The sequence below is a fragment of the Rhea americana genome, unplaced genomic scaffold (assembly GCF_003343005.1).
Source record: "Rhea americana isolate MKP2758 unplaced genomic scaffold, rheAme1 scaffold_64, whole genome shotgun sequence".
NCBI classification, from domain to species: domain Eukaryota; kingdom Metazoa; phylum Chordata; class Aves; order Rheiformes; family Rheidae; genus Rhea; species Rhea americana.
The window spans coordinates 2,648,745-2,662,552 of NW_028186801.1; positions in this window are offsets into that span (position 1 = coordinate 2,648,745).

Sequence of the window (13,808 nt, forward strand, 5' to 3'; positions counted from 1 at the left end):
AGAGAAGGGAAGAAGTATACTTGTTGGAACGGTAACTGCTTTAGAGAGATACAGGTTCCCCTTTCCGGAGATACCAGCTTCCATAGCTCACTGGAGAGTGTGCACTTTCTAAGCAGCTCATTTAGAAATCAATGTTAACTGTACATGCTCTTAGCGCTTCTTTTGCTTTTTGCACATGGAAGCCAGTGACTACACTCAATTTCCATTTTCAGTACATGCTCAAAAACTGACTACAGTCTTCTCTCATTTTTCTACAGATGTAAGCCCATGTCTGTTTTCAAATATGTATGTGATCCTCTAAAATGCAATGGATTCTCTTCATGTATCAGCATCAGAATTGATGAATGAGCCCCAAAACCCCAAGATCCACACTTCTGAATCCAATCTGTGCCTCATTTTTGCTATTTAGTTGTTCCAGATTTGATGAAAACRTTGTCTTCTCTCTTTGTCATGTCACTACACACCAGTCCCCTGGACCAGTCTTTGACATACATTCTTTGCCATATTAACTGAAAGTCCTGATACTGACCATCAGTCTTCCAGAAGTCCTGTCTTCTGTCTCTTGAACCGTTTACACAGCTTTACTGAATTGATCATATGTAACTCATCCAGTCTCAGCATAACTTTGCTTCCTTTCTCACTGCAGTGCTACTTTGTTAAATTTTTATTTATTATTTCTAAATGTATGTGTGGGTCTGAATAATAGAAGAAGAATAGTGAAGGAAATCTAATTTATACTGCATGCTGTCTTTTAGGATAACCAGGATTAAACAAAGAAAAAAGTAAAAACAACAACATCCCATTTTTCCATTAAAAATTGTTGTGAGCCTTGAAAATGGCATAGCATAGTAATGATTACCAGCAAAATGATAAATGGTATTAATTTTACCCATCTTCACTCTATAGATTTTAATTGTGTGGTTTCCTCTGCTTTTCAGTGAAGAAAAGAGTCTACAATTCTACATAATTATTTATTAGTACCTGATCCAAATTAATTTCACATAATCATGACATACTAAGAATGAAAATATATCTTTTACAGTTTAAAACACAAACACATATACACATTCAAATACAAAACATTGACACCAGAAGATAATGAGTATTTTTGTACAATTCTTAGCATGAGTTCATATTATTCCCACGCTATGTCATCATTATGTCATGATAGAATGAAACATAATACATCAAATTAATTTCTATTATGTTAAATCATGACAAAGCACCAAATACAGTGCTACAGCAAAGAGTTTGTCAGTTAATGGGTTGTGTCTTGATGTGATCTAGCTGTGCTTTAAACAATTGCTTATCTGTTCAAAAAAAAAATCTAAATCTAGCAGTATCTGTTAATTACAGTAATAGTTGTTTTAAACTGGCTGTATTTTCTGAAATAGCAAATATTAACAGGGATAGAAGAAGGGAGGACAACTGTACATGTTGTATAGGAGTCATCATTCTTCAGAATAAATCATTTTCCAATGGTTCCACACTAAACTGTTCTGCACATCCACAAACTCTTTGTTTGCATATATTCTAGTATGACTTTTGCCTAAATCATTGAGCATTATACAAATGGATATTTTCCTTAAGCTACTCAGTTTCCTTGTTTCTCAGCACTCTAACCTATTTGTAGATATCAATGATCTCTCAAATTCATTGATCTGTTAATCAATAAGGATGCCACCTACATTTTCATCTGAATTTCAGGTGAGCTGATCTGTCACCTCCAATATACCCAATAAGCTCAGAGGTATCATATATATTTTTAAGTTAATTCCAGCTTCTGAGGAGAGACAAGTTCACTAATGAATAATGCTACTGAGGGACTGGAATAAATAYTGGAAACTCTATATATGTTGGTGATAGGAATACCTTGTGTTCAAAAGCTAAGTTCTACTGCCTGACTCCAGATCTAGAGTATTCCCTTCCACATCTTGCATTTCCTGGTCAAGATATATCATGCAATGAGATTTGGAGTATTCACAGGAAACTCAGATTCCTACACAAATCCTACAGGGAAGATATCTCATATTTTAAAGTAATGTTTTGATGACATTTAGTTCTCAGCAACAGAAGAACCCACCTTCACTCTATAGGTGCTTTAGAGGCATAGAGTTCCTATTTGGAAGAGTGGAGGCTAGCTGTTACACTGGACCTCTGGAAATCTGTTCCTCCTGCACGCTGAAAACTTAGAGGCTACCATAAGCTGCTGTGCTAGAAGAAAATAGAGGGGCACAACTCTTGGTTTCAGACAGATGTTTGGGACAAATAACTATGCTGGTTGTGAGTTTCATCATCCTCACTTGTGAATTACCATGTCCCACAATATGAGAGTGGTCAGTGAGGACAGCCTCTTTCAGAGCATGAAGCTCCAATTTTTGCTCTCCATATATGAGCCAGTGATGCTTACACAAATGATTAAGACCTCACTTAGCTTTGAAAAGCACAAAATTTGCACAGGTAGATGGGTTTTAACCCTTATTTTACAACATGGTTTCTCACGAACTCTCTGTCCTTAGGTCAAATACTCCATGTTGCTGCAGTTCAGACACCTAGACTTTTATCTACCAAGCAGATGCTCTATAAATGCTACTCAGCTGGCTCTTTGAGAATTTGCTTATACCCTTATGTCTCTATAGCTGCACAAAAGATAGAACAGAAGCATGCTCTGAATTTGGCCCTCCATGAACCTATATCTGTATTTTCTGTTTCATTGTTGCTTCATTTTCAGCCTTTCATGAGGTTTACAAATTAACTGGGTTAAAGAACTGAACCAGAATAAAATGTTCAATGTATAATTCCCCTTGGAAATGTAAGACAAATCTAAGGTTTGAAGAAAGGTTTCTTTTTTTTCAATTTAGTAAATAAAAAGAAAAAAAAATCACTACCGAAGAGCTAGCTTATTTCCAGAAGATGTTTTGGTGAAGGGGAAGGATTTACACAAAAGCACTTATGAATGTGTACATTTAAAGATATAAGCAGCTACAAAAATAAGGTTAACATTTAACACAGTGCACAATAGTCAGTTGTACTTGCAAATCARCCAGAAGTTAGAAGCTCTGGTAAGAATTCAGTCTTAAACAATGTTTCTAAGGGGCTTTTAACTTACCTCTTTAAAAAAAAAAATCGCTCTGGTGTGAGAGTTGGTATATATAAAGTTCGCAACCTGGGAGCAATTTTTTAAACAAAGTAATACACCTTCATTTTTAAAAATGAAATTGTACAGGCTGTTAACCTATAATCTTAAGTATAGTTATGACATTTTCTCTACATGTATCAAAGGAGTGTTTAATTACACATGGAAAATGTCGAGCTAGTTAGGAAAATGCATATTTCTGAATTTTAAAAGACCAAGAAATGAATTTTAGCTGGAAAAGTATGTGAGAAAGTGAGTTGCTTAATTGATATCCAAGTTTAAGTGCCAGACCCAAAAAGGGATTTTTTTTTTCTTGAGTCCTTTCCCAAGTTCCTAACCTGATGAGCTATATATTCTTTCCTACAGATAGCATTGTAGAAGTAAAAAAAGTAAAAAGTGTCAGCTGGCTATAGCAAACAATAAATGACATCCTCCAAACTCTTCATAATAACCTTTACTTGCTCTCCAAAATTAATGAACCCCRTGGAATTACACATACATACTATTAAGTTTTAGCCTGTAGCACCTTTAGGACTTGGGCTACTTCTTTTCTCCTGTTTAGAGCTCTGAAGGCCTAGATGCTCTAACTTGGTTCACTAGTAGTGCTACAAAATCACAATAGCATTAAAGTAGTCATTTTACTAGAAACAAAGWTAGAAAGGAATTTATTTCCATCACAGCACCACCAGGATCCAATGTGCCTTAGCCTTTTTCAAAGGATCGAGAGCTGTGAGATGACCTACATACATTTGTAAAAAATAATTCAACCTCTCTGCATGCTTTTGAAAATCAGTTTATTTGTGCTTCACTTCATCCATTTAGTAGAAATTATTTGGTATAATTGAAGAAGAATTACTCAGAGTATCTCAGAGAAAAGGGCAAACATGCATTATGTAGCAGAAACCTGCAACAGGCAAACTCATCAATATCAGAGAAAAGAGTTGAAACAGGTCTGCCATTGCCGGGCAGCAAAGATGACTTCTTCACCTGCCACTCTATACGTGGGTGTCCTGAGGTGAACATTGCATTTCAGTGCAAGCATCTTAGCGGGACAATCACCCTTACCTTGAGGGGCAAGGAGAGTAACAGAATGTCACAGCCAGAGTTTCTGCTTCTCAGAAATATGGCTTACTGTCATCTGCTCTGTTTCCATCACACCAAGCCATTCTGTAGGGGAAAAAYGTTCTGTAAAGTCCCATTCAGTTACAATAACAACATCCCAAAGGGAGTGATGGTTCAGCCCAACTGCCAGCAGAACTCAAGAATTGTCTGTCTGCAGCACCACAGGGCTGGATAATCTGCTTGCACACATTATCTTGCAAGCTTGTGCTTACATAGTACAACAGAATATCCGCCTTTAGAACTGAGGACTGCATGTAGAGATTTTTAGAATTTTTGTGCTTTTACTCAATAGAACTTTAAAGTTTGGCTTTACTGAAACCCAACCGGCTGTTTACACTAGAAAACCTCAGATCTGCCAAGACTCCAGCACATACTCAACTCTGTACTCTGTGGGTAGTGGGTAGTACTATTCAGATCAAATAAACAACCCACAGTGAGCACATTTTTAAGTATGGACACAGATCTTCGCAGACTCAAAGGGGACCTATTCAGTGGCAGAGTCTAACCATAATAAACATTGCTTYAAGTCTCAAGTCTGTTCTTTTAATCAGATTGATGTATTTATTCCTTTTCCTAAACCTGTTTCATCTGTTTGARCTACCCTTTGTTCCTCTGTTTCCTTATTCTGCTTTTATTAAGACATTGTTAAATCTCCTTTTGTAGACTGAAATTCAAATACCTCTTAGGCATGTAATTTTTTTTTTCTAAAGAACATCATGAAATCTACTCCAAAGAGTTTATGGTAGTTAAAAGTTAGAAAACAGTTTCTGTACCTTCATCAGTGTCTGTTCAGCAGCATTTTTGRTCTCAACGAGTTATTAGTGGGTTATTAGCACTGAAGCAGCTTTGCATAAATACCAGCTATCACCACAACAAATGTATGGGATATGGATTAGAGGAAATAGTTTCTTCCAGATAACCACAGCCACAAAAGTTCTGATCATCCTGTTGTCAGCTGATATACTGTAAAAAGTTTTTCAGTTAGTATTTTTATTATTTTTTTGTTTTAAAATAGATTTAGGGATTACAAGCTTCTTTCAATGGATTTGCTATAAAGAGTTAAAAAATAGGCAAAAATTGTCTGGTATCACCTTATTCTGTCACAATATTCATATAAACAATGAGAAGGAGGACATGAGGTTAAAATCATTCCTTCCATTCATTCTGTAGGTCAGAGATTGTTTTAAATATGTTAAATTCTGACTTTTTTCATTGGGTAGAATTACTAAATATATATATATATATATATATATATATATATATATGTTTCTGGATTTTTTTTCTTTCTTTAAACTTGATCTTTCTAATGAAAGCGAGCTTAAAACTGCCCTTCCATCTCCACTCCCTGAACTGTAATATTAACCATAAATCTGGTACAGCCAGTTACAATTAAAAAGTAAAGTGTTCCGGAGAACTGGCTGACAACGAGGTCAGATAAATGGAGACCTTTCAAACACATGACCTACTCATAATTTCAAAGTTCTCTTAAACATTTACCTTCTGTATGTGCAGGTCTGTGGCTTCCTCAGACTGCTCCATTTTTCTCTAACTAAAATTTCCACGTGTTTTTTTCCTGATATTGTTGAGATAGCGCTGGTTCTATCCTTGGAAATAATTAATGCATTTTTGTGTGTTTTGGGTCATGTTAGACATGGTGAACACTACAGTCTGTTCTGCTATGTAGGTATAAAAAATTTGATGAATTCAAAAATAATAAAAAAAGAAATGTATTTTAGATTACATATTTCATCTCAGAGATTCTGCTGAGATCATTGGTCAGGCCCTCATTTGGAAAGTGCTGACCGGCTGAGCCTGAAATGTTTAATTCAAAAAAATTTAGGCAAATCTAAAGCTTGGGTTTCTGGCAGGTCTACCTGGAGGCTGGGAACACCAGGAGAGTCCAGCCTGAGGCCAGARGTCCAGGCTGAGCCATCCCACGGCTGGAAACTTGCAAGTCCCAGGCAGCTGCGCAGGGAAACATCTGGCAAGAGCAGCAACGGCGGACCTGTTTCACTGAGCCGCTGCAGGGCCTAGGGAACTTTTCCTTTGCTGGATATTTCAAGCAAATCCAGGAACCAAATGTAGAATACACTCTCCTGGAAATCCTGGATTTCTGGATTAGAATGAAAAACAGTCTTTTGAGCCTATAGTATCACCTGGAAATAAGTCACATGTTACTGGAGTTAGAGGAGATGCTGGAGATGAAATCACCTTACAGACAGCTTTYCTCTCTTTTAGAGTAATAAGAAATAGTGGCATTTGCTGTAATAAAAAGGCAGGGATGTTATCGAGGATGTCCTGGGTCTGCTGCTGAAAATCACAAAATCTGTGGCTTGAGATAAGGATGAACACAACTTCTAGAAATTAAAAAATAAAGAGGACAATTCCCACAAATATTAAGCAAAAAATCAACTGCTATTTTCCCTTTCTGTCCCTGATAGACTATCCTCTACCAATGCCAGGATATGCTAACCATGTAATATAAATGTCAGTTTCATTTATCTTTTTCCTTTCCCTTTATCTCTTTCAGAAGCAGGCTTGCCACAAACTTAAAATGTACATTGTTCATGATGGAAGGGGTTCTTTTACCTTTCTTTATGATTTAGTCCTTCTTTTGGAAGAGAGAATAATGGACACAGGAATAATAATCTGAATGATGTTATGTACTGAAAATCTGAATTAGCCGGTAGCTTTCTTGCAGTTAAGATATTTCAGAATTCTTCGGATAGTATGTGCTGATAGTATGACCACAAACATGATGCTACAATTCAGCAATGAAAATAGTCTGGAAGAAAAGTAGGGAGACAAAGGATTGAAAAAGTACTAATAAAATGAATAAGCTACACTACTTGCTTTCTTGAGGAAGAAACCAATAATGCAGCAAAGTCCCCCATAGCCTTCACTGTTCTTTTTGGAACTAAATCAATTAAAAAAGACGTGCAAGGAATATTATAATCTTTTAGAGGAACATTTGAGGAGAGAAAATTAGATTTACTTGGCATAGAGTTCCCTTGTTAATGTACTATGGAGAACAAAGGACCTCAAGGGGACTGAAAGAATACAGAAATGATCCACCTTTGGCTTTTAAAAAAGAGATTTTTAAACAGAGGTGGGAATACATTTTAAATAAACGATCTCTGGATTTGATGTTACTCATTAATGATGAAACAAGGAAACCAGTAGTAATGAGCATGTTTCAATTTTCAGTGAAAAGATATCAGATTAGAAATCTGTGTTGATTCAATTAATAAAATTTTGAGTAAGATCCTCAGAAGAATCAAAAACATGAAATAGTGTCAAAGATTAAAAAGAGGAACATTGGACAGCATCAGAAAACGGATGTCTGGATTCAGACTTCATTCACAACACCTATTTAGGAGAAGAATGGTCAAAATCATTCAAATGTATCTATAACTAGGCACCTTTAAGAATAYGGTAGACAAACATCTATTAAAAAARAAAAGTCRTAAGGTAGTTTATCTTTTCTTGGAGTGGCTAAATGCAGTATTTACTGAGTGGTAGATCATTTGCAGCTGCTGTTCACTTTGCCTCATTAGAATAAAATAAAAAAGAAATGTTGGAAGGAAGAAGTTATAAATTAAAAAGATCTTTTGTTTGAGAATGTAATCACTAGAATTATGTGGTAGCTTGATTACAAGAACTAACTCAATAAACACCTTTAGATTATGTGTAGATATCCTTTATATATAATTTTGAACTGATAATAAAGAATTACCTTGACTTCACTGAAAAAGTCTGGGTCAATCCTATAATCTGTCTACTTTAATCCTCACAAAATGACTTGTGTGACACAGATTCTCAGCTATGCTGGCAGAATCACAGAATCACAGAATGGTTGAGGCAGGAAGGGACCTCTGGAGATCATCTAGTCCAACCGCCCAGCTCAAGCAGGGTCACCTAGAGCATATTAGACAGGATTTTGTCCAAGTGGGTTTTGAATATCTCCAGAGAAGGAGACTCCACAACCTCTCTGGGMAACCTGKTCCAGTGCTCCGTCACTCTCACAGTMAAGAAATTCCCCCTCACRGTCAGGCAGAACTTCCTGTGCTTCAGTTTTTGCCTGTTGCCTCTTGCCCTGTCACAYGAGACAACTGAAAAGAGTTTGTMCCCATCCCCTTGACACCTTCCCTTCAGGTACTTGYACACATTGATAAGATCCCCCCTCAGTCTTCTCTTCCCCAGGCTGAARAGGCCCAGCTCTCGCAGCCATTCCTYGTAGGGCAGATGCTCCAGCCCTCTGACCATYTTTGTAGCCCTACGCTGGACTCTCTCCAGTAGCTCCATGTSTSTCTTGTMSTGGGGAGCCCAGAACTGGACACAGYACTCRAGATGAGGCCTCACCAGGGCTGAGTAGAGGGGCAGGATCACCTCCCTCMACCTGCTGKCAACASTCTTCCCAATGCAGCCCAGGAGACCATTGGCCTTCTTGGCCACARGGGCACATTGCTGGCTCATGGTCAACTTGTTGCCCACCATCACTCCTAGGTCCTTCTCTGCAGAGCTGCTCTCCAGCAGGTCATCCCCCAGCTTGTCCTGGTGCCTAGGGTTATTTTTCCCTAGGTGCAGGACTCTGCACTTGCCCTTGCGGAACTTCATGAKGTTCCTCTCTGCGAAGTTTACCTTTCAGATTAAGCAACTGCAGGTATCTTCAAAGGGATAACGCTTTTCTCATTTGAGACCATCAGTGATGGAGGATGACTTCTAGTCAGCCAACTGACTGACTAATCAATAAAYCAAAGTAATAAAAAAGAAACAAAGGAGAAATCAGGAGAAATCTTAGTGAAGAGGATTCAAGAACAAGCACATAAGGATTCACCTCGTCTGATGTTAGGTATCTGTTATTTAATCCARTTTAGCCACTCCCTCATTGGAGAATCAGAAGTATCTATACAAGCATTTATAGATGCTTTTCCATCTCTATGTCTCTTTCTACTTTCACTTCTGACAGTGGGAGCTCAGAAAACTAACTTGGATTTGATAAAATTAAGTGAAGTTAGTTGAATTCTGAAAGTTTACCTTAATAGCCAGTAGGTCAGAAATACCTTTCTGGAGTCCTATTCAATTCCTAGCAAAAAACACAAGTCCAAATGTTTTTTTTTAAAAAAACAACAACAACAACAAAAACTTCTGTATTGCAATTTTTGAGATTTCAGCTTCTTTGGTGGTTAAATAATTAATTGCAATTTCATAGTTTTAGTGTTTCTTTGAAGAAATGGAATTACAAAATCTCTTGTGGTTGTTGTCCATTTGTTGCAGTATGTGATTTATGGTTTGAGGGCTTATTTTGTAATGCACTTCTTTCATTTGTTGTATTGCTGCTTTAGAACCCTTTCATTTTAAACAGGTTTAAAAGCACTTCATGTTAAAAGAACTTATTTCTATGTTAGTAAACACTATCTCAAGCATCTTTTTATCTTACGTGTTTCTCTTTTTGAGGTGCTTGTACACTAATGCACACAGCATAGTGAAAAATGTGAGTCTATGCAGTTACTGGGTTACAACCTCATTGGAATTACAGAGATGTGGTGAGACAGTTCACATGTCTGGAGTGTTGTGATGGTTGGATACAGGCTGCTTGTATTGGACAGTGCATGACAGCGAGGAGAGGGAGTTACCCTTTATGTGAGAGAGCAGCAGGAATGCATGAAGGGGATGGGTGAAGTGTTATCTGAGAGTTTATGGGTCAGGATTGGGGTCAGACCTGCATGGGTGAAATTGTAGTGGATGTCTGCTATAGACTACCTGATCAGGAAGAAGGAATAGAAGAGATCTTCAGGCACCTGGAAGAAGCCTTATGTTCGCAGGCCCTGGTCCTCCTGGGGGACTTTAACCACCTCAATATTTGCTGGAAGGACAATGCAGCAGGGCACAAGCAACCCAGGAGGTTTCTGGAGTGCATCAATGACAACTTCCTAACAAAGGTGACTAAGTAGGCGATGAGAAGAGGCATTCTGCTGGAYCTCATTCTGACAGACAAGGAAGCTTTGGAAGTTGTTGGACAGCCTTTCTTGCAGTGACTACASGGTAGCAGAGTTCAGGATCCTGTGGAGAGGAAGGAGAAAAGTGACAAGCAGGATCACAACCCTGGACATCAGGAGAGYTTTGGCCTGTTTAGAGACCTACTTGAAGAATCCCATGGGACAGCAACCCAGAGGAATGAGAAGTGTAAGGGGGACAGAGGATATTAAAGATCCTTCCTCCAAGCTCAGGAATGGTCCATCACAGCAAGCAGGAAATCAAACACAGGTGGCAGGAAGACTGCAGAGTGTGAGAAGGGCAAYGAGAAAGGYTTCTACAAGTATATAAGCAGCAAAAAGAAGGCTAGGAAAAATGCAGGCTTTCTACTAAATGGGCCCTTGTGAGGAAGGATACAGAAAAGGCTGAGGTACTGAATGCCTTCTTTGCCTCTTTACTGGTAAGATTTGCCTTCAGGAAAACCAGACCCTGAGATTGGAAGGCAGTCTGGAACAAGGAAGACTGACCCATGGTAAAGGAAGATCAAGTTTTCAAGCTGTAAGATCCAATATCTTTAAAAGACAATKACAATATTTCTATGCCATATGAGGCCTGTGTGTTTTAATCTCTACTCTGCGAAAAGACTCTGCTGATCATTGTTATGCCTATATTATTTGACTGAGTGTTACAAATTTCTTATTTTCTCTGGCAGTATTTTAAAAGGCCACAGGCTTTAATCAGAGAATCCTGAATATTAAACAAAGCTTGTTTAACTCAGTCCTACAGAGTTGTGCTGACAGCATTTATATCTGTGTGCCACAACAGCTATAAGCCCAGCCCTGGGACATCTGGTGGTTAAGAGCTGCTGACAGAGCCTCTAAAAAGCTTTAAAGTCTGCATYATGTACTTTCTGGAAGAGGTCAAATGAGTTGGCCAGGAGTTCTGATGAGGTAAATCAACACAGCACCATTGACTTTGGCAGATCTTTTGTCAATTTACAGCACCTGAGGATCTCAGTCATTGCATACAGTTCTTAAAGACAAAAGGACRGCAAGAAGAAAAAGAAAATTAAGACAAACTAAATCTGTAATTCACTGAATTTTCACATTAGCAGRAACACATAGCCTCTAAAATGGTATATATTAAAAAGTCAGAGTTAATATTCCTGGACCATCATTGTCATTTTTTCTCATATAGTGCACGAACATATTCAATTTACAGATTAGACACTTTCAAATGTAGCAGCAGTTTACATGCTCCACTTTTTTCCTATGACAAACTGTCAGTAGGGAAACCTACATGATAGAAGCTCAAAAACTGCCAATCAGAACAGAATATGAACGACAGGTTCAAAATTACACCAGCACTACCTCTTCCTCAAAGCTAAATGAGTACATTTCATTCATACTGTCCAAATACAGGCAGCAAAACCACTTTTCCTTTTATATCAGTCAGTGTGAAATGACTTCCCTCCACCTTCCTTCCTCCTCGGAAATAGGATCAGCACTATGTTTTGTTCACTCTCCTGATATAGCTGTGACCTACAAAGAAATCCTAAATAAAACAGTCTCCTGAGCAGCACTCCCCCTAAACAAACCAGTAGGAAAGCAGTTTCTTATCTCAAAGCGCTTAATCAGGTTAAGGAATCAACCAGATCACTGCACTGTGAGCACACACCTGAGAGCGAGTTTAGAAAACGTGCAACGCTTTACGGAAGTTGCAAGGTTTGACAAACACAATGAAATTCAGAATATCCCTGTTAGACAAGGCAGCTGAAACTGTTTCTTTTGGCATTTTAATGGACTTGGGAGAAAAGCAGTGGTGATAAAAAGGGGAAAAATGCAAACGGGTGAACAGTCACTGTGTGTCTGAAAAACTAATCACTGGGAAGCTAAGATTTGAGGTGAATTTTTCGATGCTGTTTGTCTATTGAGGATAAGCTGCAACTGTTGTTCTTTTTGTTCTTCCTATTTATAGAGTGTCCTTTGGATGTGAACCTCCTGCAATGTTTTCTCCTGCAATTCCAGAGACATTAGAGTAACATAAAAATCTTCTAAATACAGTACTTTGATTTTGTGGGCTGCCTCTCCATTGACAAATTCTGTGCTAGAAGCACCCTGTAGTGACATTAGTAGCTACCTGGAGAAAAAAGAAAAGAAAAAAAAAAAAGAAAAAAAAAAAAAAACTTAGTGTTTAGGATTTCCCGGTTTCTTTTTTGAAACTACTCTAAACTGCTATTTGCAACCCAGTTTTATTTGGATTCTTCCAACTCAGGAAAACAAAATACCTTGTGACTGAATGCCTTGAAGTTCCTTTTAAATATTATAAAAGCAGAACATGCTTGTTAAAAAATGATGAGTAGTATTCTGCTTAATTGCATGGTCATGATCTTTACTGCAAATGTGGAAAGGCAGTTCTAAGAATGCACACACAGAACATATAACATAGCCTTTTGTCATCACAGATATCATTGTCTTTCATCCTACTGTGTCTTCTTTCTAGGCATCTCTTGATTGAAGAGGTTGAGCAATGCACTAAACAGTACTCTCTAAATATAGTTTTATATTTTACATTACAGGATCTACATTCAGGGTCATGTTCCAAAGAAGAGCAATGTGTGGGGTTACCAGTGACTGCAAATGAATACGAAGACTAGCACTGGGGAACCTGTACCTTTCCTACCTTCCTGACAATTAATTTACCAAAATTTACTATTTTGTGGGTTTGAATATTTGTATCAGGTTAAACTGTAGGGTTGCATGTGTTTGCATCTTTTGAAAGCAACAGTTCTTCAGTTTGTTGATCTCCTGCACCAGGCTCATATTGTATTTGGGAAGTCAAACAAACCATAGTTTCATCTGACTCCTCGCTTTCTCAGATGATGTGTCCTGCACTGTGAAATTTTTTCCATGATTTCAAAATGCATGACTTGCATATGATAAAAACTATTACTTATGCAATGTATATGGAGTTACAGTATCATCTCCCTATGCTGTCTTTCTATAGAGATGGCATGTGACAGCCTAATAATCCTGATTAATACCTTGACATTTCTGGCTCAAATCTATATTTTCTTACCTCTCRTCTTTCAGCTTTGTCATTCCAAAATGTTCTTTATTGCTTAATATCCTTCTCCCAGAAACACCTCCCAGGACATGCAGCACACAAGACACCTTGGGTAAAGTTGGAATCTGCAGCTGCCAAAGAATCAGAGAAGTCATATTTCATGGGATATTTCACTTGAAACCTTTAATTTGGGAATTTTTTTTTCTCCTCAGGATAATAAAAATGACGAATATTTTTTGAATTTCATTCTTGATTGTCATCATTAAAAAGGCAGATCTCCCTTTCATATGACTTCCTTTCCACTCTTCTAATAATGTTCACCATCACGAAGACATATACCGAATTGTATTATGAAAGGAACCGGCACATCTAATGTAGTTGGCTGGCTAAACTGAGCGTGTGTTGTTACACAAAGTTACACACAGAGGACCCTGMTGTCAGAGCTGCTTTTACTTTTCCTCCCACACACCCAACCCGTGTTTTTGTGGTAATGCTATCTGCACATAAA